The sequence below is a fragment of the Chinchilla lanigera genome, unplaced genomic scaffold, assembly GCF_000276665.1.
Source record: "Chinchilla lanigera isolate Chin_1 unplaced genomic scaffold, ChiLan1.0 scaffold00004, whole genome shotgun sequence".
Taxonomy (NCBI): domain Eukaryota; kingdom Metazoa; phylum Chordata; class Mammalia; order Rodentia; family Chinchillidae; genus Chinchilla; species Chinchilla lanigera.
The window spans coordinates 12939025-12966684 of record NW_004955405.1 but is presented as its reverse complement, the minus strand read 5'-3'; positions in this window follow the sequence as shown (position 1 = coordinate 12966684).

Genomic DNA, 27660 nt, shown 5'->3' with positions numbered 1-27660 from the left:
TATCATTCTATTCTGTCCAAATTATCTTAGAAGTTTGATCATTAACCAGTATAAACTAAGTAAAATATCCCTTTTCAGAAGACTTGGTTTGTGATGGTTGATTGACTGTCAAATTGAGAAGTTTAGGTAAGAGAAGTTTAACTAAATCTCTTCAGCAATTCACACCCTAGAGTGTGAAAGACCCATCCTATGGCAGATTGTCGCCTGGATGGCATAAAGGGAAATAGAGGAAGGACAGAGCTGCTTCTGTTTCTTCCGAGGCACACCAGTCTTCGCCTTCCCCTTGGAAGTCACCTCCTGGCTTCCAATGAGGATCCTTCCGCTTCCTGAGCAGACCCATCGGCTCACTCACAGGGGAGAATGCAGCAAGCTTCAGAGCATCTGCTGAATCCTTCAGTCTCCTGTGTGGGGACACCGTCTGCACTGTTCCTCATCTGACTCTGTGGGAGGCCATTGTAAGCCAATCTTGTAGATTTCTATACATTTTTATAACTTGTGTTATATCTATTTCTCTAGTAAAATACTGACTGATACATGAGTACAAAGCTTGTTTTACCTTGCTCACATTGAGAAATACAAAAAGAACATAAATGACTTGCTATAATTTGCATTAGTTAGTGTTATACCATGTCTCACTCAGGCTCATAGAAATGTGCTATCTCACTTGTCTAACTCCAAACTAGAATAAAAACTATTGTGTATTTTCCTTAATGATTTTCCCAAAGCCAACTGTCATGCAGGGTGTCTTGGCAATGTTGATACTATTTCTAATTTGATTACTTTTATTATGAAGTGAGACAGTCTTTGCCAGTCAGAACTGTTCATGATCACATTTATTTCACAGCTATATTTTTTATTCTAAGTCACTTTATAGTGTCATAAAATTTGAACAAATTGTCTGATAGGCTTTTTTCACAAAATTGATCAACATATTTTTATAGACAAATTACCACACCGTCTGCTTGAACAGCACAAATAATGAATTAACGATTGAACACAGAAATTTATATGCTAAGTATTTTATTTTGTAATCTATAATCCTTTAAAACATTTCATTAGATTTAATCTCCCTTCAACAAAAAGTTTAGACATTTTATATAACTACAATAAGACATATTGAAAAATTAGTAATGTATAAACAGAACAGGGGATCACAGTGCTCAAATTAAAATCATGAATATAGATTTGCAAATTTGGAAAGCCCTAAGGCTATTAAAAATAATTTTAGAACTAGATTATTTTTCATTGTTTTCCTTTACTCAGCTTAGTATCTTTTTTCTGGAAATAATAAATAAATACTAGCTACATAAAAATGAGAAATACTTTTTCATATATGTGATGTTCATAGTATATCTATGTAGTTTTTATTTTTAAATTTTCTATTTTTAAATTTTTATACTAAAGGAAATAAATCATTAGGAATTTATTTAGATAATATCTTTTAGAAAAACATGTGAATGAATTATTATTAATGAAGTATGAGTTCATAAAAATATTGTTAGGTACCATTAATAATTTTGGTGCTATCGAATGTCATGAATTCTATCATCTTGATTAAAATAATAAAAACAATAAAATTAAGAGGATTTTTCACTATAGAAGAGATTATCAAACACTGCTTAAACAATCCCAAAATTTTATAGTGCACAATATCTTGGCAGACTTCAGAGAAATCAAATTTTCATACTAGTAGAAAATTTTTATTTTTAATTTTAAGGATGTATACTTAATCTATCAATATATAATAATCTTTATACTTTTGCACTCTGGAGAAGCAAAATATAAATTTTCATCTACTTTTGCAACTTCTATTTCATGTTCATGAATTCCACCAGTGTACCCAGTGTGAGTGTGTATGCTCTCTCTCTCTGTGTGGGTGTATCCATACACAATGCCCCTGGAAATTCTGATACAGCAGGTCTGACCTTAGAGCTCTGGAATGTGCATTTTTGAAAGCCACCTTAGTATCTAAATAATCATCCTCCACTGGTGACCACTGTTCTGTCTCTCAGCTTCATATTTAAATTGTGAAAGTAGTACACTATTCAGTGAAGAATAGTATTGAAATTAGAAGCTAGAGAGGATAACTGAGTGTATCCTGTCTATATGCAGCCACTTCTGAAAATTGTAGCTAAGACAGAGGCTTCAATTGTGGAGATATTTTAAGAAATATATAATACTTTTGGTTTCGGCTTGGTGATGAGACCATATTTCTACAGAATGAGAGAAGACTAAAGTGTAATTTTCAGTAAAGTCAACTCAACTCAACACATATTGTTGAGATAAACCCTCTTCTCCAACAGATGGATTTTGATGACCTTATTAGAAACTCTGCAGGAAAGACCTCTTCATGGTTAGATCTATAGCTGGTTTCTGATGAATAAATAAACCATTACGAAGTTGGATTACAAAACTTCAGTTCAGACTATATTTTCCATGAACATATGTGTGAATTCAGGTGCACACCACAGGGAATATCAGAGTATTTCTTCTGAAAAGGACGGAGAATTAATAAAAGTGATTGTTCTTTTCTTTGCTGACAGCATTCCTCTTAAAAAAGTAGAAAAATTACCTCATTATACCTTGGTCTTTGTCTTTTTACCTAAAGGGTAAAGAAATTAAAAGAGACATATTGATATACTAAACATATTGTTCTAGTTATGGTTAACTTAAAGTCCCTGCACCAGCCTAACTTGTCTTCTAGGTTTAAAGCCAGCTGACTACCTGATTCTAAACCACCTTTTATTCCTGGCCTAAGATGTGCCTCTGCGAAAGGCTTAAAAACCGCTGCCCTTCTTCTTGGGGATGGCTGAAGTCTATCCTTCAGGCACCCACATGCTGCTGTACTTGCTGTGCTAATAAATCTTTCTACCGCAATACTCGTCTTGAGGTCTTAAATCTACCTAACATTTGATGCTAAAACCAGGGAGGCTTTTGTGAGCTGACTGATCCATAAGGCCACCCATGCCATTGCCACTCTTCCATACCACACTGCCCATCCTCTCTGACTGAGGCAGTCATCTCGTAGAGGCCAGTGGGTATGTAAGTTGCCTCCAGAGGACCTTGCTATTTTCATCCATTCATCTGTCCAAAAATCCCTAGCTCTAGATATTGGTTCTTTCCAGTCTGGGGAACTGTACATTGGCCTGGCCCTTCCAGAGGTGTGGGATGCTGTTTTCCTGGCAGTGGCCTCCGTTACCCAGAGAGTACTCTGATTTCTGTCTCTGCTGTTTTCTCTTCCATTTACCTAGAGACCCCACCCACTCCACTATAGACCATTTCACTTTAGTCCTCTAATGGCCCAATTATTTTCCTTTGTTCTGTTTCCTTAAAGATCTAAAATCCTCCCATTAGGGATGGGGAAATATCACAAAAAAAAAAAAAAAAGAAATGAAATCTTACTTTCTTATATACCATGGTATAATAGATAATAATAACCTAAATATTAGGTTAGGACTTTGACATCCAAATTCCTCCAGGCTGAACAGGTTTATCCAGGTCAATGGCAAGTGATCTAAGGTTCTTGATGTGTAGGTTTTATTTTATTTTACTCTCTGAGTCAAGTTTCTCTCAAACCTGTACTACTTTCCAGCGTCTCCTCCTTCACGACCAACCTAGGCGCACTTGAATTTTGTCCTTGAATCTGAATTTGATCCCATTGACAATGAAGCCCACTGCCGTAGGCCTGTTAACCTTTGGCCCCTTCTTTTTCACCTCATTCAGATCTCTCCCTACTTTTTTACCATCTTTTCCTCTACTTGCTGCTCACTGTCATGCCCAAACCAGAACCTCAGCTGGCCTCTGTCCTCCCTCTCCAGGGCTTGGCAGGGGCAAAGGGCATTCTCCTTGTTCATGTTTCTTCCCAAATTAAAAACACCTGGGTTTTGACCACCCTCCAGCCATTCAGCCTCCAGCCTGCCCCTCGCCAGATAACTCCCTTTCAGTCTCCATCCCCTTCCATACTCCAGTGTTCTTTCTGTCTTCTAACTTACATTAGTGTAACTCTATGTTATTAAAAATACTCTAAGACATCTCTTTTGCAATTCACCTAAAATGTGCTATGGTACCGCTAAGGGAGATAAGTGTCTTATGTATCTCTTCTGTGTGTCTGCCTGCTAATCTGTGTTTGTAAAAATCAACCTCATTCACAGGGAACTGCTAGACAAGACTCCCTCCATGGCTGAAAAAGCAGCTGCCTAAAACAGTTTCCTTCAGTTTTCTCCGCGATGAGTGCTTCTTGTTTTTTTCTCCAGGGTCCCTACTCTTCAATATTAGGAGAAAATATTATTTGTTAGTAAACAATGCAACTTAAAAAAAGATCTGTTTCTGATCACCGTGGTCATGGGTGCCCCCAAATCATGGCAGCAACAACACAGGCTAAGCTCCAGACCATAAGCCTGTACCTCGTAAATGCGTAGAAAAAACTAGAATGAAAGAAAAATATCAATGCCAAAGAAAAACTGCCAAAAAAGATAAAGATAACCTAAGGTTCTAAATTACCACATGAAGTTCAAGCGGGAATTTACACCCAAGTTAGTATAGATCATAAGTCAAACTACAAGACGAAACATTAGGTAAAACGTGGCTCTTGGGTTACTCATGGCCCATATGGTATCCTAGTAAATAACAAGCTAAAAATTGACTCCTTCCTCTGTGCCAAGAGAAAACAGCCTTCCTGAACACATATGAAAAAATAATGAGATAAAAACATCAGAAAATAAAAAAAAATGAAAAAATAATGAGGGCCCATTAGGAAAATATCTTAACTGGTGGATAAATGTACTTTAACTTCCATGGTTTAAATTAATATTTTTTACCTGATCATTGCTTTTAAACATTTCTTATAAACAGTTTTGGGATGATTCTTAAATTAAAATTACTCTTTTGTTAGTTTTTTCATGTACTGAGATAACTTTTCACTGCAATTCATGCAGAGTCTTAAATGTTCTTACCACTAGCTGAAAGGTAACATCTTTGCTCTTCTTCTTTTTATTTTTTTTTTAATTGTTTTTTTCATTTTTTTTAGATAGGATGTCATTATGCAGTTCAGGCTGGCTTTCCTTTGGCCTTGAATTTACTAAGTAACCCACGCTGGCTTCAAACTCACAGTGATCCACCTGACTTAGCCTCAGGAATGCTGAGGTTAGAGGCATGCGCCACCACACCCAACCTTCTTTTTTTTACTTTCTGCTGGTAGTAAGGTAACTTATTATTCAAGTTTGTTTAAAAGTCTGTTAGCCAGCTCTAGTGAAAAATGTAACATCTGTGAGTTACAGATAAAAATGTACCAGGAACTTTAAAATCCAAGCAGATACTAGGCTTGTTATAGAATGAAACAAGGAAGTAGGATAGACAAGGAAATATGAATAAAGTTATAAATATAAAGATGTAGTTTTTAGTATGAGAGGATATAATGTGATAAAATTTTGCTCTACCAATATGGAAAAAGAAAAAGTAGTGACAAAATGAGGAAATCCACTTATGTCAAAGGTTTGTAGACAGTGAGGCTTATAAAAGGAAATATATGGTTTGCTATTACACTTATAAGTTTGGTTAGACCTAAGACATTTTTCTTTTAAACCACTTTGTTGCTCAAACATGGCTCAAAGGGGCTACATCACTAACTGTAAATCATCAATTGTGTCTCCTCCAGTGTGGGAACAGTTAAGACCCACAATGGGAATGGCATCCTGGCAACTAGGAACAACAGTTAACAACAATGAATCAATGATGCCTTCAGGACAAGAGAAGATATTAAACATAGTGAAAGCTGTCAAAATCACAATGAAATCATTTATATCAATTCTAACAAAAGATAAATAGAGCCTAGAGGTTGTAAATAATGGTTCTTTACATGCTGGATTGTAACTGTCACAAAAGAGATTATTTAGGTCTAGCTTTCAAACTTTTCCTGGTAAAAATGGCTACTGACGAATATACTTACATAATCCTCTGCAGTTCACATTTCGTCAACTATCTTTTGCAATTTATTTCTTCCAGAATCCCACAGTTCTCAATAATAGGCCTCAAACCAATGCCTAAACCTACTGTAAATTCTACTTCGATCTCATCAGCCAGTTTAGATGTCAACTCTAAGGTCAAAGTCACTGTACCTCTGATTATCAACAATATCAAAAACTTCCTCACTTAGCTCAAAGCAGTTACAGATGTGACAACTTTGTTCCTTGTCAAAAATATAGTAACAAAAGGGTTAGCATTCCAGTATCTTTGATTACGTACTTCTGCCCAGCACCTGTCGGATATGCCAGTGAGAATTAAAAACCATGCAAGAAAAAAGTAAATGCAAAAATTATCCTTTTCTATCCTGAGCTATAGGGACAAAGAGATAGTTCTCAGACCTCTGGAAATGGGGCCAACCATTCCAAATAGAAGGTCAACTCCAACCTAACCTTTATCAATTTGTTGGTACATCCTGCCAATAACTGTGTAGGCCCCACTTCTAAGGTTCCCACTGCTGCCATCACCAAACCAGAACCCAGAGTTTATCTAAAGAGAGCAGCTTAGCTAATCACTTTTCCTTTGGATATGAGAGAAGTGCATTCAGTTTCACAGAAATAGGTGGAACTTCTAGTCCTCTCCTCCATCTCCATTACGGGAGTTGACAGCCTTATCTCCAAACTGCTCTGTACAAAGCCTCTGACTTACACCTTTAAAAAAATTATTGCACATTCCTTTATAACAGTCCCAACTTGTCCCACTCCATTAATGGGATCAGATACACTTTCAAATTAAATGTACAGCCATTATTATCCAGAGCTCCCCAAACTTAGCTACTCTTCTTAGACTACCTTAACATAAATTATACAAACTTTACCTCATTTTCTCCTCTAACAAGTGAACTCTATAATGTAGAACACTGAACACCCCTCAGTTGCTTCCCACTACTCTACTATAAGGTTCATCTCAAAGATTCCACCTTCTTCCCCCAAAAGACACAATGTCCCCTTAACCTACAAGCTATATGGGGATGCCACCCAACTATCCTCAAACTCCTCTCTACCAGTTCTTAAACCCACCAGTTCTTCTTATGACACTCCTCTCCTAGCCATAAAATAATTATATGGAACTTGTTACCTAGTTGGGGACTTGCATACTATAAATGATGCATCTCTACCCAACACCCCCCTAGTGCCTAATTCATACAATATTCTTCCCTCAGTACTGGTAGATACCTGTTGTTTTACATTTCTTGACTTCAGTGATACTTTTTTTAAAATTATCCCTCTTGATATTAGTTCTCCCAAGTAATTCTACCTTTACCTGTACTTACTGTGACATGGAAAACTTCCAGCAACTCACTAAAACTATTCTACCTCAAGGATTATGCAACAGCCCACACATTATTAGACAAGCAATAACCAAAGACCTCATGTGCAAATCCTGAATCCTAAATTCTAAATCCTAGCTCCCTTACTCAATGTGTATAGCCTTTCCCTAAATATGTACCTAACAGACATAGTTAAATTACTTAATTTCCTTGTAGCAAAGGGATACTAGGTATAATCCAGATAAAAAGTAGTTCTTTCAGACTGAGGTCACTTACCTTGTATTCACATCACAATAATTCATAAAGTAATCACACAAGAGCTCAAAACCTCTATCTGTCAGGTCCCCTTCCCCAAACAAAATCTCATCTCCTTTCTGTTTTGGTAACTCACTAAATTTGGATGTGGATCCCAAACTTTGGTTTTATCCTAAATCCCTATATGAAGCCATCTCAGCAAACCCCAGTCACATTAGCCCCTGCTTCTAGACCATCACTTGATCTCCTGATCCCCAATAAATCTTTCCATCTTTCTATAAATGCCAAAGAATACACACTTTTAGGCTCCTAGCTCAACTTCTTGACACAAAAATATAACCTGTAGCCCACTTCTCAAAAGATGATCCTGTGGTCATTGAGCTATCTCTGCATTTTATTGGCAGCAGCTCTCCCAATCCTAAAGGGCTCCAGGCCGATTTTATTCCAGTGTCTTATAGTCTATACTTCTCATTCCTTACAGCCTTTACTAATTCAACAAATGCATGCTACACACCACAAAAAGGGTAGATTTCCTGCTCGTTACCCTCCTTCACATCTGTACCCGGCACCCTAACTCCTCAGCCCATTCAAACAGAGGTGTGGGCATCCCTTTGTCTTTGACAACATGCTCCACAATACATCCTCTTTTGATGACTACTGTTCATGTCTCTTCCTAATTTGGAAACTTTGATAAAATTAGCTAAAACTTTACTCCAAAAAACTGATGAAAATCCCACTCTCTTATCAATCTTACCAGAAGACAGGGTTTACCTCAAAACTTGCAAACTCAAATCCTTACAGACAAAATGACAGGGATCCTACACAGGTATTCTTACCATACCAACAGCCAGAAGCTTTCAGTTCTTCTTCTTTAAGTCAATTTTTCCAGACTAAAATTTGTCTCTTAAAAAAAGAAATGGCTAGCTCCACACATTCCTCAAGATGGAAATTCTCACTCTTGAGTCTTACTTACCTCTATTTTACAGTCATCTTCCTCACAAAACATACTAATCAACATGACCAAACCAACAAAACATGATCCAACTCATGACCACTCTCCTACTATTCTATGACTATTCTACTACTCCTCAGAGACTCCACCAGAGATTTCATAGGCTTTTCTCCTGATAACCTCCTATCCTGAACAGAGGTCCCTCTCTGTCACCAGATGTCAATTCATCCATGGCAAAATACCTGTGATAGGAGTTGGGGATTTAGCTCAGTGGTAGAACACTTGCCTAGCAAGCTGGAAGCCATGAGTTTGGTCCTCAGCACCAGAAACAAAAACTGAAACCCATCCAACACCTGTGATCTACACGATCTTCACAAGTCTTCTTTTCTTTTTCTTAATCACATTGGCTCTTATAAAATATTTACTTCTAGCCCAACATTTAGAACACTCCCTCAATCTCACTTTCAACTTTTCAAGAGCACAAATTCCTACCTGTCTGTGATTGTTGACTGTGTCTCTATTATCTTCAACTTGCAGGTTTATCCTCTCCCACAAATCAGGCTGTTTATACATCCAAACTCAACTTGCTCTACCAAGTGACTTAGACTCAAACATCAATGATCGGGTGAACAGACTCCCTAGATCATATCTAACAGCTTTGGGAGATCAGACCGCCAAACTTTCATATATACTTCACTACCTTCTCTAAATTTCCTACAACTACCCTTCCAATTATTGGTTTCATACCCATTGGCAGTTCTCACATAGAGCCCCTTAATGGACCAACACTTAATTTTTTCATTGAAAACACTTAACAGTGTAGTCATATCATCACTATGAAAACCTCTAAGACTATCAATCTCATCAGGTCAATTGCAGTATCTCACCAGGGAAAATCAAAATCTCACTCAACCCCTACTTTTCTCTGGACCACTCACAGTCTCAATCTCTTTCCAAGGCCTTATAAATCTTAATTTTATAATCTTTTCCTATGAGAATCTCAATAATAGCTCACCCTCCAGTAACTCTATATCAATTCAACCTATAACAGAGGCCTCCTTGACTGGTTCCATCTTGATCTGGAAAACTGATTCAAGCCCACCCATTCCAGGGACCTATAATTTACAACAATTTTAGTCTTTCAAAACGACTTTTACAAGCAGTAATATTTTGCCTTTGTAGCTAATCACCCTACCTGTTCCTCCCCACTAACTAGTCTAAAACATACCTTAGCTTATTTGTTCTCCCGAATCAGCATGGCCCCCAAGACTGATACCTCCTTAGCCCCATCTCTGAATCCATCTGCAAAAAAGGACAGTTGCTCTAATCCTCTTCCTAATGACACTAGAGATACCCACAAAAGTGGCCACTGGGATAAGAAAACTGACCAAAGTTCTCACCTTCTACCAAGGCTTATCAGGAAACCCACAGGAAAGGCTAAATAAAAACCTCACAATGCTTTATCAAGATCCAGGGCCAGTGAAAACATGCAGCATGTGATATACGGATGACATAGGACCTCAAAATAACCCAAATAATATAAGGAGAACATAACTCTCAACCTGATAGCCTGTTAGATGTCCAATATGCCAAGTGCATGTTCTCTAAAATTGAGGAATGAATTCCAGGAACAGCATAGTTTAAGAGTAGGAAGTATTTATTTATTCAGAGAAAGAAAAAAGCTTCCATCTAAAAGGGACAGAAAGTGGTCTCAAATGGGTGGCCTGGGAAACATGATTCTCAAGGGAGTTTTACAGAGTAAAACCATGAGGTGAGGTGCGTATAAGGTGCAACAAAACCGTAATCAACTAATAAGACTGCAGATGTAGTCCCTTAGCTAATATTGATCCAGGGGAAAATCACAAGGTTGGTATGAGGTGGAACAAAACTATGATTGACCAATAAGATTACAAGTATAGTTGCTCAAGTAATATTGATTAAACGCTGATCAAATAATAATAATAATAAAGTGTACATGGAATGAATAGGGGTTTTCCAGGAAGGAATGGACTAGGGAAGTTTTGGTCCTCCACACAAGGTGGTCGATACCTATTTAGAGAATCAATTACTGCTCTTCATCCCTAAGGGAACTATGTGGGTGTAGTAATTTCTTTTATTCTGAGGCCTGACTTTCAACAGATGTGACTGTAAGCATAGCTGTCTTTTGCACTGACTTCTGAGGGCCCAGCCCTGTCTGCCTATAATATTTTTAAACAGCTTAGTTGTCTATAATAGTAAGACCATTCCTGCTCTGCATCATGGTCCATTTCATTCAAATCACAGTCCTAAATGTCATCCAATGCCAGGTGGACAACACCCTTCTACTCCAAAAACAAAATCACATACCAACAAACCTCTTATATGTGGAAATAAACAGACTGGCAAAAACAAGACCCCAAACAGTGCCCGAACCCAGCAGACAGGGGGGAAAGTAGGCAAAACAATGTGAAGTCCCACTTCCAATATTCCCTTCTCCGTCCCCAACAACTTCATTGATTGGTTGATTGATTCATTCTTTACTATTTTTCCTTTTTTTCCTATTTATAAGGGAAGACTAAAATGTTAGCTTAAAGCATACCTCCCTAGCAGCCAAACTACTATTTTAGGTTTAAATCCAGTTAACTCTTTCATTCCATCCTTCATTCCATTCTTGTCTCAAGTTCCACCCTCTGCGCCAGGTGTAAATAGTACTGACCTTCCTTTGGGAATAGAACCCCACATGCTGCTGTACTTGTTATGCTAGTGCAGAGACAGGAAGCATGATAGGATGAAGGACTCATTGAGCTTTATTAGGAATTAACAGGACAGTTTTAACTTCTGGAGTGAGACTCCAGCAAACAGCCATAGGTACATAAGACTGGATCCAGTGGGCCTATTCCTTAATTTTCAACTGCAAATTTGCACTTTAGCCTAATAGCATGCTCTGCATCTCATTATCTCTCCATGAAAATAAAAGGAAACAGTGAATGATTTATCCACTTAGTATGATAAATGGCAAGGTGTGTGTACATGTGCAAATGTGGCACACTGGGATTTTTACTCACCTTATGATCTGTGTATCTGTTTTACATATATTTACTCAAGCATCACAGATTGTTCAATAGACCCACAGCACTCCAGGATTTATTAAAAGAAATTTTCTTTTGATTTTTCTGGTAAAAGTAGTCCAACTCCGTAAAATGGCACATGAAAAATCAGATTTACACATTTTGGAGGAGACAGATAGTGAGCCTTCACATTACTCACACATGTATGACAGAGATGATCCGTTATGGTAAAATACATACTTTCAAAACAGAAAAGAGGGGTGGGTGGATGATGATGATGATGATGGTGATGACGATGAAGTTTTACATTGGCCATGTGAACCAAACTTTCTGTGACAGTGAAATGGAGCAAGAATCGACTGATGTCAGCACCTCTCTGGCAAGTGCAAGGTGCTAAGTTGAATTGCTGGTACTAAAAAACCAAACCAAACAAAAAAAATCCTTTCAAGAATCAACTGATACAGAAACAGGGAATGAAGGCATCCTTGATTCAGATGATAAAGAAAATAGCAGTGTGAGTACATATTTAACTAGTTGAAATGGTGTGAAGTGGCCACACAACCAAAAGGAATGATGTAATGTTTGAACTAGGTCCAAAAATATAGTGAGGCTCTTGGCACTAGTGAAAGGTACTGGACAGAATGAGAGCACTGCCGTTCCATGCTGGAAACTGTAGCAGATGAAATGCTACAAGATGCTGTGAAGCACACAAAGCTAAAATGCAAGTAAAATGTTCTGTGTGCACCAGTAGCCTTATTCAAAAATGTATTTATTATGACAACTCACTAGCTGAACTGTGAGTATTTATAGGTCTGCTCTACTTAGTAGGGATTTCTCGTATTGATTGCAGGAATGTAAAAGACTTATTGAATAACAATAGGTCAAAATATGGCAAAAAGTATGCCTCTAGATATGAAGATTTGTTATGCTTTCAGTTTAGACATTTGTCCTAGAACTCAGCCATCAGGTCCTTACTCATGCAGTAATAAACCAAATGATATTGTGAACAGAGTTATTGCTCCCCTACGTCAAACTAATTGCAATGTGACATTTGACAATTGGTGTACCAGTTTCCAATTATTGTGACATTTGCTAACAGAGCACAAGTTGATTAGCAATGGAACTGTATCCATGAACAAAGCAAAAGTTCCAAATGAAATGTTGCAGTTTCAAACCAGAAAATTATATAGTACAATCTTTGAATTTCACAAAGGTATAACATTGGCCTCATATATGGCAAAGAAAAACAAACTGGTACTGCTGGTGTCAACATTTCACCATGATGAAAATATTGATGGAGAAACCTAAACAAAATGGAAGCTTGAGATGGAAACTTTCCAAAACAAAACCAAAGGTGGAGTACCCATTTTTGATAAGTTACATAGCAACTATGATGTCACTTGAAACACAAAGTATTGGCCAAGGTTGTATTGTACTTGATCCTAAGTATGAGTGCTATACATAGTTTGATAGTTTACAGAGAAAATAACAGGTGAAAATGTCATGGAAAAACTTTCTTAGAGGATTGGAGCTGGAGTTCATAAGAGGTCATACAACAGAGCAAAATCAGAATGCATCTGCTCAGGGAACTATATAAAAAATTGTGGAGCACACTGGTGAGTTGACAGGTGAATCAGGCAGTTGCAGCCTCACAAAGACCTATTACAACAGGAAAAAAAGTGCCAACTGTGCCCTACAAGAAAGGACAAGAAAACAAAACATATGTGCTATCAGTGTGAACAACAATTGTCCATGGAACATGCAGTTGTCATGTGTGAAGACTGCCTTGCATGGGACAGCTGAAGCAAAACTTATTTCTGTGGTAGACTTTTATGTTTTCACTGTAGTTCACAAGGTTTTTATTTTTTGATCTTATCTTTTGGGTTTGGTAAGCGAGTACATAGCTGATATGAAAATGTTGATGTCTATTCTATGCACTCATTACATATTTGATATTTTATTTACTAATATCTTATTTCCTAGCTAAGTGCATTTTGTACAATATAGTGGGAAGCTCCTGACAAAACAGGAAGAGAAGAGAGGTGGCAAACCTATCACATAGGAAAGGAAAGCTAAGCACAGTTGGTGTCAGTATAAGTGAGATGTGTGCATGAAACAGAGTAGTCTCATATGAAGACTGCCTTAGGTGTGACAGTTGAAGCAAAGCTTATTTTTGTGGTAGAGTTCAGTTGGTATTTTCATTGTTCATGGTAATGTTGATGTTTATTCTAACTGTATGTTATATATTAAGAATTTAATACTTTATTTTCCTATTAACTGCATCCTGTATAATATGATAAAAATCTCCTGACAAAGCAGCAAGACCACTGAGATGTTAAATATATCCTACAAAAAGGCCAGGAAATCAAAAGACATGTTCTGTTAGTGTAAGTGATATATGTGTATGGAATGCACTATTGTCATGTGTGCAGGCTGCCTTGAGTGTGATACATGAAATAAAAGATTATTTTTTTTGATAAAGTTCTATTGATATTTTCATTCTGTTCATACAAGAATTTTTTGTGTTGTTCTTTTTTAGACTTAGTACATCAAAAAAAGTTGATGTTGAAAATTTTGATGCTTTTTTAAAAATACTCAATAAATATTAAAAACTCTATACTCATTTTTGTGATATTTTCCTGTTAAGTACTCATTGTTTAATATAATAAAACTCTTAAAATTAAAATTAATAATTCATCAATAGTAATATTCCAAAGAACAAATGTAGGTGTGACCAACCATGTGTATACTTCTTGAAGACAAAATTAATCATATGTCCCTTACAAGGGCAAAGGCATTTAGACTCTGAGGAATTATTCAAAGACAAAGAACTAAGGACTTGGAAGTTTCTAGGTAGGTGATTAAGCCAAGAACAACAGAATTCCTCTTTACTTAACCCTTTAGCCTAAACTACCTATGCATAAGATCCCACTTATATTCTTACCCTCCATCAAAGTACAGAGAAATGTTGCATAGCCAGAAGAAAGCCAAGGTTAGAATGAAAGACAAGCCAGGGAGCCAATCAGCTTGCAGCAATCTACTTGGGATAAGGATCTCAATAAAAGGAGCTGCAGACAAGAGATCCATGAGCAATTCACTTTCAAATCCTCCCTACTCATCTACAGTAGCTTTCTGTCATCTCTCCTCCTCCTTCCCCATCTTCAAATGCACTGTCTTATTTTATATTAAACTGCTTTTTAGTTCTTTACTGATGCTGGGTTTAGGATCTCCGTGAACTGCATGTTCCAACATGCATGTTCCAGTGTCCATGTTCCAGCTTGCCATCCACTCCTGTGCGTTACAGTGTGGCATGGTGTACAACCCTCTCCAGACCTGACCCTAATGAATATTACTGTAGCCATCAGTCATTTCCTGATCTTCATTCAACCTAATAGTTGTTTTAAATGAGGTTTTCTGACAGATACAAATGGAGTTAAAATAAGGAAAAAATAGAAACCCTAGTCTCAGGAGGATAGTAGAACTTGAAAGTTACATACATTAATTTTGATAATACATCATCAAGTAAAGTATTTGAGACTGAAAACACAAAAAGTCTTGTCTAAGTTTTATGAATAAAGGTTTTCATATGGAATGTTAGGAAAATTTTCCTTCTGTGAGTGGAATAATGAATAGGATTCAACCTGCAGCATGTAGGTCAATATGCTCTGCACAATTTAGTGATTAAAATGTTCACAACATCCAGATATACCCTCACAAATGCACTCAGACTAATACCTGACCATATGTTTGAGCAACCTGTGGCCTAGTTAAGTGGACATGTAAAAATAATCATCACAAGAACTTTCTGAGCAAGAACTACAAAGGGGACATGTCTGCTTAGAGACAGTTTAGGTAAGATAAAACTTGAGGCTACAAACATACTCACAGACCTCATTTGTTCAGGAATTCATAAATATATGACAATTTTATTTATTTGTTTATTTATTTTTGTCTTTTTGAGAGAGGGTCTCAGTATGAAGTTCAGGCTGGCCTTGAGCTTGCTTTGTAGCCCAGGCTGGTCTTGAACTTCAAACGATTCTCCTGCCTCAGCCACCTGAGTGATGTGATTACAGGCATGTGCCACCCTACCAAGTGACAACATTATTTAGTACTGAATAACAACTGAAATTGTCTAGAAGGAAATAAATGTTAAAAGCATTGAAATGTTGACTGTTTAATGATAAGGTTGTAAAATTAATAAATATTTTTAAATGATTTCAGTATTTTTCAAACAAGACAATGGTTTTCAGATTTGTTTGTTTGTTTACCATATTATTTCCAGTAAAATATTACCCAGGACTCCTATGCATTAAATAAATAAATGTATTGTGGTTCTTGTCCAAAAAGGAAGGAAAAGGTAGGCAATTCCACCCAGAGTCCACCACTGTATGTTATAGACTCAACTCTGGACTTTTATCTTTCCCTAGAAAACAACTGAGAATTCAGTGAAAAATGACTATGAATATCATGAAATCATAGAAAGAAAGGAGATCAGCCAGAGGAATAGGTTTGAGATACTAATTAAAATATGTTACCCACCCTGAGGTGACAAATACATGTTCATTTAGTTAATGCAGTAATACAAGGTGAGGGAAGAAGAAGGAAAGAAGGAAAAGAAAAAGGAAGATAACAGAAATAGAGAAATGAAGGACGGAAGAAGGTAAATGGGAGGTGAAAGAGTCTAACTGCAGTTGATAGTGATTGTAGAAAATAAAGAATGACATTTTGTCAGTTGGCTGATTTTATTGGAGTGCAATTTTTTGATACAACTTTTATAAAATTGCTAATAATCTTTAAAACAAACATAAATACAGACTGGTCTTTTGTTTAGAAAAATTGTATAGTTGGAAAATAATCCTATTTGGTAGATTAATCTATGAATGACTGGAAATATTTTACCCTGCTAAAATTTGGTTCAAGTGAAATAGACAATAGATGAGTGAACTGAATAAAAGAAACCTGAAAACACAAAGACTTGAAATGGGAGTGGACTTACTACTCTAAGTTGTGTTACATAGGCTTTTCACTGTCAAAAATATTATTCCCATGTGATACTGTTATAGGCAGCTAAGTTAGGCGGAAATTAATATACATTCAGAGAGGGATTGGGCTCTCAAGGAAGTCAGCAGAAAAAATAAAGACATCAGAATTATTGCTGGAGTTGCATCTGAAGAAGATCAGGCCTCAATATAAAGTTGCAGTGGCCAGACCTACATGCCTCTCTACGGGATAAGCAGTCACTTGCAATTGCAAGCACCTGGTCTAGGAAGTCGAAACAGGTGGGTGATGAAAGCATCCCTACCCCAAAATGTCTTTGTACATTCATGTTCTTTTGCTATGTGACCCTCTTCTCTAAACAGCTAGACTTGTAATCCAATAGGTTAATTATAGTTTGGCTTACATCATACCCACATTGTTTCTTTGCTGTGGAAATTACCCCTGACAAAAGGCCTTGGTGGCACCCCACTTTTAGGATCTCTCCTGTCATTCAGCAGCTTTCTCTCAATAAACTTTTCTTACTCTTAATCTCCATTGTCCTTTGGAATTCATTCTTTGATTTCAGGGAACAAGACATATTAAAGAAATAATATTTTAATGATATTTTTAGAATTATTTGGAAAAATTATGCCAAATATTTTAAAGAGTATATTTAAATTAACTTCTGAAGGAGTTCATAGCCAAGTACTATGGACATACCAAAAGAACAACACCTGGAAAAGGTACTAGATTAGAAGTTTGGATCAAATCTAATCACTGAGATGGAATAACTTAAAGCTTCTAACTACTGTATGATTGGATAATTCTAATTATTCCTGAATATATATTTCAACATGGGTAACCTTAATTTTTTTTGTAGGAACAGCTGTGTATGTGCCTCTGCCGCTACAAACACACACACACGCAAACTCACAAAGTCACACATACTCTCATATAGAAGTTTATGCATACACAGAAACCCCTAATATTATATTTTAAACAGTATGCATATTGAACATCATTGCATTTTTGAATTCTATGGAAAAGTTTTATATTTTTTTTCCTTTTATTATTGTACATAATGGTTATACTCACTGTAGGGGATTAGTGCCTGTGCCTAGCAAATCTCAGTCTCCCCCCTTTCTGTTGCTCTTCTGACAGTTCACTGAGCTGGAGTAGAGTGAAGTCTGCAGATTACAAGGGATACTGAAATTTTTCTGCACTAATAATTATATGGATCTGTATTTTATGTGCTAAAGCTTTCAAGCTATGTTATTATGAACTCTTTTATATATAATTCTAAAACACAATATCACCAGATTTACAGAGTAGGATAGAATGCACGGCTCATATTGTGTTCTTAAATTTAAGTTGGTAATTCTGAAAATACGTTTAAAATATTTCTAGTGGTGAAAATGGAAAAGTTTCATCTACATCAGCTCCCCTGTTAGATTTTTTCTTCCCACAGTTGGAAATCATGCCATATATTTTTTGCAAATGTAGTTTTCATGCCTCCCTTAATACATATTATGTTTATAAAATGAGGTGGTTTAGTGTTCCATATTACTCTGTGTCATCCACAGTGAATACTTAAACCTGTTTTTCCTACCACAGTCTACTCTTATTAAAACTATCCGAGCTAAATGTTTTCCATTTAATTTTCTTTTCAAAACAAATTAATACATAAAAGGGAAAATACAACAGAGTTAGGGAAGAAAAGGGAATAAAATTATCAAAACAAATATCAAAACAATTGCAAAATAGGGATTAATATTCCATATTATGAAAATTCTATGGATAACTGAATATAAAACTTTAGAATGAAAGGCAATTCATTTTGTTCACCTAAATAACTCCTAAATGTTACTGATCAGATAGAAGATTTTGAAGATACTTAAAACACAAGTGCTTTTAATTAGAGTAAACGTCATTTTCCTGTGTGCCAGTGATAAGGCTTCTGAGGCACAGAGTCCTCCGTCTCTCCTCAGCCCTCCAGCCACGCAGAGACAGGAAGGGCACAAACTCAGGTGTATCCTGCCAACTGCACCGAAGAGCCTTGCTTGCTTGGCTGCCAGGGGTGGTTATGTTTGTGAGCTTTGCACTTAGACACTGGGAGCTCAGTCTGGAAACGTATGTAACTGTCATGGCCTGAGTGGATCAAAGGATCTTTATGATTTCATATGCACTGCCTGACAGAATGTACCATTGATATAGGTAAAGAAAAACTCCCCACCTGAATGCTGTCTGGGAAGAGTTCGGGTTCTCTAAAATCGAAGAATGAATTTTAGGAGCAACAGCGGTTAAGAGCAGAGTATATTTATTGAGGGAAAGAAAGCTTCTGTCAGAGTTAGGGACAGAAGGGGGTCTGAGTGAGTTGTCCCCAACTCTGTCTTCTCTAGGGACTTTTATAGAGCAAAACCATGAAGTGAGGTGGGTCCAAGATAGGGGAAAATGGGAAATTGCAAGGTAGGTATGAGGTGGGACAAAACTATGATGGGCCAATAAGAATTGTTCAAATAAAATTGATTAAATAGGGATCAAATGGGGAAGCGAGTCATGTAGTAAGCAGGCATGAATACAGAACAGGGGCTTTTCCTGTAAGAGGTTGGGTTGGTGACTCTTCAAGGTGATTGCTACCTATTTAGAATATCGATCCCTGATGTCCATCCCTAGGGAGGTGTGTGGGTGCATTGTTGAATCTTTTTTCTTGAGGTCTGGCCAGCAGCAAGTACAGCTCTGCATTTGCAAGGCATCTTGTCTTTCCTGTTGGCTCCTTCTAGGGCCTGGCCCTGTCTGACTCCCTATAATATTTCTATCTAACTCAGCTGCCTATGACACCATGAAAAGCTGCAAGGGAAGGACACATTAGAAGCCATGTGTCATTAAAAAGCAAAGTGGACTAAGTGCTAAATAAAGTCTTCCTTATAGGGTAGAAAATTAAAGATGGGAAAGATTATATTAATTAAATGATATCTGTTTTGGTGATTTTTAAAAATCATTTTATGCCTGTGTAACACTAATGTAAAGATGAAATGTAAAGCACACAAGAAATGGCAAAGTGAAAAAGAGCTTTCAGTGAAGTCACCCCGGCTCAGTGATACATGGCCTTCCCCGTACAGTGGGTAGAGGCTTTGCGTACACTTTCTACCATCTCTTGATTTCTTGGGCTTAGTTCACAGTTCAAACCAGACACCTTTAAAAAAGCATTATTGACTAAGAAGCCAGCTTCCACCAAAGTAACACTGACTTACAACATCCCTTGTTCTTCAAACATAACTCTTTGTTTATATATATGTCACACTATGTCACAATTGCTCATTTACCTGTTATCCCCAATCCCCAGTACCTAAAGAACAGAGCACATGTCCATATATGTAAAACAGCCAACTTCCTGGAACATAGGACAAGTTCAGAAAATGCTCAGTGAATAATTAAAATGCAATGGCACTAATTGCTATATATGACTGTTCCAATTTCCCATGTGAATATATGTGTTTGTCTAAATGATATGTAAGGTACTTCCTAATGCAAAGAAGCAGACCGACTAGAGGAAATTCCAATCTCAATATCTCCTTTAATACTACTGACCACACATTTTTTTCATTTTTCCCCAAAACCCCTATTTGTGGTCATCAAAAGTGGGTCCTGGGGGCTGGGGATTTAGCTCAGCGGTAAAAGCGCCTGCCTGGCAAGCGCAAGGTCGTGAGTTTGGTTCCCGGTTCCGGAGAAAAACCAAAAAAAAAAAAAAAAGTGGGTCCTTTTTCTGCCTGTAAATAATAGTATTAGCACAAATCCCATCAGGACAAGGGAAAAATATATATATGTATGTATATACATATACATATATATAGAGAGAGAAAGAGAGCTTAGTTTATAGTTCCTTCCTGCTGTATCCATTTATAATCTCCATAAAATTTATATGTGTTTATTGGATTTCAACTAATTCTATATGTATTACATCAAAACTTGTATCTGTAGTCCTCAGGACAAATTGCTAGCAAGTGATTTTGTTTCTGCAAAGGCAGTTTTTAAATTCTGACCTCTTTTCTACTGTTTAAATCAAAGTAATATTTCATTCCCACCTCAAGGTTTTTGGTGAGACTGAAATAAGATAAAAGCATAAAGTGCTTAATACAGTAGCTGGTGTAAAATAAAAGTTCAAGAAATGAATTCAGATGTGTGCACTGGGTACATATTCAATAAATGTTGTACCTTGAATAAGCCCGGAAATCCACTGAAATTTTAGAATTAATAGTTGTGAATGAAATTAGTTAATTTGAACTTGCAGGAAGCACTTGGATATAATGTGAGACAATCACTTAAACTTTCTGTGTCTGCAGAAAGGATTCAGTCCAATCAATCTAGTTAGAGAAGCAAAAAGTCTGTCAGCTGATTTGGCGCATTTAGGCTCACATAAAACCCATTTTAGAAAAGAATCAGTGCTTTGTCTGGAATGTTCTCAAAGGACATGATCCATATGTAGATATTCTTTCTAACACTGTAATAGTTCCAGTAGCTTAACTTAAGCCTAATGCTGTGGATTAAGCAAAGGAAGGTATTTCTTTCCAACTTTTCACAATTACTATTTGGTAGGAACAACATCAGTGCTTTGTGTACTGGGTTTATGGTTCTGCAAACAGGTAGCATTGTAAACCAAAGGAGGTTAGGAAAGCTTTTACTGGAAATAAAAAGGAGAATAGCGCCGGCATTTTCAGGAGGAATCCTGAATGGAGTTGCCTTCTGGCTGTGTGTCTAGTGATAAATACAGCATTGATAAAGAGGGCCCAGACATTGCTCGACTGTTCATTTTTTTCTTTCTTTTTTTATTTTTTTCTTTCTTTTTTTTTTTCTTTCTTTTTTTTTTTTTTTTTTGTACCAGGAATTGAACCCACAACCTCACGCTTCTCAGGCAGATGCTGTGCTGTTAAGCTAAATCCCCTGACCCTGATTGTTTAGTGGTCTGAGGATTTAAAATGACCAATGGGATTCAAGATTTTAACCCAGTTCTTCACATGTAGTATTTCCAGGAAACTGGAGTCTCTGAAGGGCTGGTTAATTGAAACTATAATTTCCTCAGAATTCAAGAACATGGTAGGGAGTGGCTGGACCTCCCCTTAGCAGGGTGTGGGCTGCATTCCATGCTGCTTGAGGAAGTTCATTCTTGGTCCAGACTCCTAGTTCATTGTCCATTCTTAATTTTTATCAGTATGGTTGGTCACCCCACTCTGTCTTAGGCCTTTCCAGTAGCTAGCTGCCTTACTCATGAGCTGACTGAATAAGCTATTTCCTACAACATGAGGTTCAAATTCTGAGGTAGTTTCTCGATTTCACTGAAAATTCAGTTTTTAAATCATCAGTGCTTTTTAAACAGAAGTTTATTAAACTAATATTCCTAAAAGTAATAATACTTCAAAATTCTACCCTAAGAAAGACATCCAAATCCTTTACTGCTCTACCATTTTTATTAGAAATTTCAAAATTTCATGAAGAAATCGTAGCAAGTATATTCCAACCATTATTTCTGATATGGCAAGAGACCATGTAAGTTAAGCCATTATGGCACAAGAGGCTAAAATTCCCTAAAATTTGAACATGAAAGACTGCATTTTGTCAACATAAAATAGAATGAAAACATCCCACAGAGTTGAGCACTAGGGAGTGATGCCCATTCAGTTCAGGTTTTCACTTTCATTTATAAAAACATTCTACATTCCTCCTTTCGACTATAGTGCTTTTTTCTATGTTGTCAAGCACAGAGGCACATATAGTACAGCCTTAATGTCTTGGTACTTTTATAATAAAATATTTTATATTAGACATGTTTCCCACAACATCATTAAATTTGCTGCAGAATTGCTGTGGGCTTAGTACAAATTTAGAAAGCAAAGGAAAACATATTGTTCCATGTCCTATTCTATCACCTGTCAAGCACGGGCAAGAAAGGTAATGGCAAAATGCCTTTTTCTTCTCTGACTAAACTCGGTTCACTCAGAAAACACATTCTAACCTTCTCAATACTTTAAATTTTTCATGTATTTATTTGTATCCTTATTTGAATTATAGTCTGAATTTTGAAATCTCCATACATAGGATAAATGAAGGCTATTGCTCACCATCAGATGTTCCAAAGAACAATGCCTGAGAGAGATTTTAATAAACACTATTTACAAAACAACTGAAAAGGGTTTCATGTTCAACAAGCTTGGGGAACTTTGGGTCAACAAAATAAAGTAGGTTTCTTTTCCACAAAATTTGCAGAGCCTTTAGTATGCTAATTTGTACTGTGACTCTCCAAGGTCTAAAAAGCAGTATTTGCCAAAAAGGGATCATAGAAACTTTTCCTCTCTAGCTAGTTTCCATTTATTTGTTCATTGATCAAATAATTATTTACTGTGTGTTTACATTCCTGAATGGCAAAAGAAAAATAGGTACATAAATTGTGTTAAATGTTAAGCAAAGGGCAGAGTGATATAATGGGGGCAAGGGAGTTTTACAATCACAGAGGCTCTCTGTTGGGATGTATAGACGACCCAGGGTTGAAAAAGAAATCTTTAGCCAAAGGAGGAAGAAATGAGAAAGACTTAAGTATATCCGAGGTGCAGAAACAAAGCAGAGGTTGCTATAGCTCACGCAGAACAGTGCTGTTGGAGAAATAAGACGTGAGACTGCAGAAGGGAGCATATAGACATGCAAGGTAAGTCTACAGCATGGAAAAATATCTGGACTTTATCATAAACACAGCACAGCCAATTAGTAGTAATGATGATAGAAGTAATGAACAACTAAATGTAAGCTATGTGAGGGCAGATCAGTACAGTGCCTGGCTCATAGGAGGCACCCTATAATTTTGATGAATGAAAACCCAGAAAGTTATGGTTCTTAGCTACAAAAAGTTGAAATTTCACAGAAAACAACAATGGAGTCTCTAATTTTAAAACAGTTTATCTGCCTTATGAATAACTTATGCATTGTATCAAAATTTAAAAAGTAGTATCAGAAATAGTTGTAGCCAGTATGCAGAATATATTTGTATTGGTTATAAATGATTTCAATCTTTTATTTATAAAATTGTTCAAGGTCTACAGGGGTTCCTTACATTTTCCAGATATGTTTCAGTGTATTTTATTGCTGAAATATATGTTATAGTGCCATTTTATGTATGTAGAGAGTTTCTAAAATTCTCATGATATTCATCTTACAGACAACAAGGGTCTACTCAGTTTGTAAATGGAAAATCTGCAAGCAAAGAAGAAATTTCAAGAGCACAATCTGTTCCTAGAACATTACTTCTCAGGAAAAGTGTGTCTTAAGTAAAAATTGTTCAAGTTACCTTGACTATATGCAGCTAAGTGAGACAGAATTTAATATAGAGATTGGGTCCTCAGGGGCTGGGGATTTAGCTCAGCGGCAAAAGCGCCTGCCTGGCAAGCGCAAGGTCATGAGTTTGGTTCCCGGTACCGGAGAAAAACCAAAAACCAAAAAAAAACAAAACAAAAAAAAAAATAGATTGGGTCCTCACAGAAGTCCGCACAAAATAATTGAGGTATCAGGAATTGTGACTGGAGGCAAATCTGGAGACAATCAGGCCTCGGGATGGGGAAGCAGTAGAAAGGCCTTCATGACTCCCTAGAAAGAATCAGCAACTTGAGATTTCACTATGATGTGCACCACGTGGACCAGGGGCCCATATAGGTATGGGACACATAGGTGAGTGACCAGACTGTCTGAACCCATACTCTCCTCCCTTCCCCAAAATAACTTTTTTTCTTCTATAGACCTTTGCTAAGTGGCTCACTTCCCTATTAGATCAATATTCAATAAGCAGCTATACTTGTAATCACATAAACTGATGGTAGCTTGACCCATGTTATACCTCCGCTGCAATTTTGCTGTATAAACTACCCCCAGAAAAAGGCTCTAATGGTCACTCACTCAGGACCCCTCTTGGAAGTCCAGAAGCTACTCTTCTTATCCTGTTTTCAATAAAACTCTCCTAACTTCCTTTGGTTTATGACTTCATTCCTTGATATTGCAAGACCACGAAGCTGGGATATTTGACACCTAACAGGGTGGGAGTTATATTTTTCCTATATCAACTTAAGTCATGATAATATCCTGCATATTAACTATACAGTTTAAAATATTTTTATAAATGCACATATTTGTGTGGTAATTTTCATGCAGAAAACTAAACTCTATAACTATGTAATAGAAGTAGAGAAAATATCTAATTGCACAGTAATATCCTTCCAAATTTAATGTAAACATTTTAAACTTAAACTATACTATAATCACATGTAAATAAATGTTTATAACTAGTAATTATAGCATAGTTATTACCATGTTCATGATGATAGTTATATAAAAAAAAGATATTTTCAATAATTTCAGAATCATGAATCTGCTTTTCATATTAATTGCAGCTAATTTTAGAGAGTGATTACAAATATACTTTTAGCCCACTACTGCAAATACAAGAGTCAAAAATCACAACAATTCATTTTAATCACTAGGAAGTAGAAGTTTGGAGAAAAAGTATGCATTTAGAGCTGGAAGATTAATATTTATTTCTTATGCATAGTACAAATGAATAAAAATAATTTGAGTAGACAAAGATCATCTCAGTTGTGCTAATTTCCAATTAATAGTGCCAACTTTATATTTTTAGAATTAAAAATAACAATTTACAATATTAGACTTAATTTTTTCTGCAATATTATACTTAAATATTTCAATGTTAAGATTAGTGCTGATTTAAAAGTGTGATCAGGAGTATAGACTGTAATATTACTTTTAATTACCTGAATGTTTCTTTTGAAGAATAAAATAAACCATAAGTTTACAGGGTTCATTAATTTCAGAAGAGTAGTTATGGAGTTGAGGTTTTGGATCATTATAAGAATAGGGAAGAGATCAATGACATTAATTTTAATTCCAAAATACTTGAGTTCCATATCTTTAGGGGTGCACTTTGTAGTATGTGTCCTGCAGATCTTCTACCTACCAGTACTGTTATGCATTTCTCAATGGTAGTCATGTCATTTAAATGCAGAAGACTACTAATATAGTCCTGAAGACAGATGTTATAAGATATTGTTAACAGGAAAATTAACCCCACTTCAAAAACTTGTGAAAATTAAATGAAAGACAATGTGTTAAATCTCATAATGCTCTGTACCCATTTCAGATGTTCAATTCACATATTCTATTATCCATTCTCTAGTTGATAGGTGTTTGGGCTGTTTGCAAGATTCAGCTGTTACAAACTGTGTCACTGTAAACATGGGTGTGCATATATCACTGTGGTTTTAATTCTTTTGGGAAGGTACCAAGAAGGAGACTAGTAGCATCAAATGGACCCTCTAGTCCTGGGATGTTGAGGAAGTGCCACACTGATTTCCAAAGTGGTTGCACCCGTCTACACCCCCACCAAGAGTGGAGAAGGGTTCCTTTTTCCCCACATCTGCACCAACATTTGTTATTGGTTGATTTCTTCATAATAGCCATTCTTTCTGGGCTATTGATTTTTGAGTGTTGAATTTGTGTACAGCTACACTACTGAATTTGATTATTAAATATAGATTCCTTTTTTGTCTTTTTGAGATAGAGTCTTCCTATGGAGTTCAGGCTGGCCTTGAACTCACTTTCTAGCACAGGCTGGTCTCTAACTTGCAGCAATCATCCTGCCTCAGTCTCCTGATTGCTTGGATTCTATCTAATGGAATCTCAGTGTTGTTTTAAATTGCACTTCTGGAATGACCAATGCTATTGAACATTTTTCATATATTTATTTGCCATTTCTACTTCTTCACCTGAGAAATGTCTATTTATCTCATATTCCTCTTTTTGGACTGAGTCTTTATATTTAGGGTGTCTAAATTTGTGTTCTTTATATATTCTAGATAGTAATCTTTCTCTGAGAAACACCTGGCAATATATTTTCCCACACTTCATGTTATCTCTTCACTCTGTAGGTGGTTTCTCTTGCTATGCAAAAGATTTTTAATAAGATGAGATCCCAGTTGTTGATTCTTTGTGATAGATCCTGTGTGATAGGAGTTTTGTCCATTAACTCTTTGCCTACATCAATGTCTTCATGAGTTCTACCTATTCCATCTTCCAGCAGATTTACTGTTTCTGTTTTAATATTTAGATCGGTGATCCATTTTTATTTTAGTTTAGTACATAATTAAATATAAGGGTCTAGTTTTAGTCTTCAGCATGTGGAAAGCCAGTTTATTCAGCACAATTTATTAAAGAGGCTACTTTTCTTCCAGTGAATATGTTGACTCCCTTGTCAAAGATAAGGTGGCTGAGTATGTCTGGAATTGTTTCTACATTTTCTAATCTGTTTCATTGATCCTTGGGTCTGTCTTTTTGTCTTCTGGGTTTTTTTGTTTTGTTTTGTTTTGGGGGGGTTTTGTTTTGTTTTGTTTTTCTGCCAGTACCATGCTATTTCTATCACAGTAGCTTTGTAGTATAATTTCAAGCTGGGGATTATAATGCCACCTTCCTTGCTTTGCCTAGAATTCCCTTTACTATTCTAGGTCTCTTATAGTTCCAAATGAATTTTAAGATTTTCCTCTCTAATTCTATGAGATATGCTGTAGGAATTTTGATTGGGATTCCATTAAATCTGTATGTATAACAACTTTGGAAGTATGGCCATTTTCATTATTTGGTTCTTACTACCCAAGAGTAAGAGATATCTTTCCTTTTTCTGATGTCCTTTTCAGTTTCCTTTTTCAGAGTACTGCAGTTTTCAATTTAAAGTTCTTTTTACTTCCTTTATTAGATTGATTCCTAGATATTCCATTTTTTGAGATGCTGTTGTGAAAGTGTTGTTTCCCTACTTTCTTTCTCAGTGAGTTTGTTATTTATGTACAAGAAGGCCATTGTTTTTGAGTGTTGAATTTATATGCAGGTCTGCTACTGGATTTGGTTATTAAATCTACAATTTTTTTTTCATCTTTTTGAGATAAGACTCACTATGAAATTCAGGCTGGCCTTGAGCTCACTTTGTAGCCCAGGATGGTCTCTCATTTGCAAAGATCTTCCTACCTCAGTGTCCTAAGTGCTGGGATTACAGGCACGTGCCACTACACCTGGCTAGATAAATCTAGAATTCTTTTGGTGGAGCT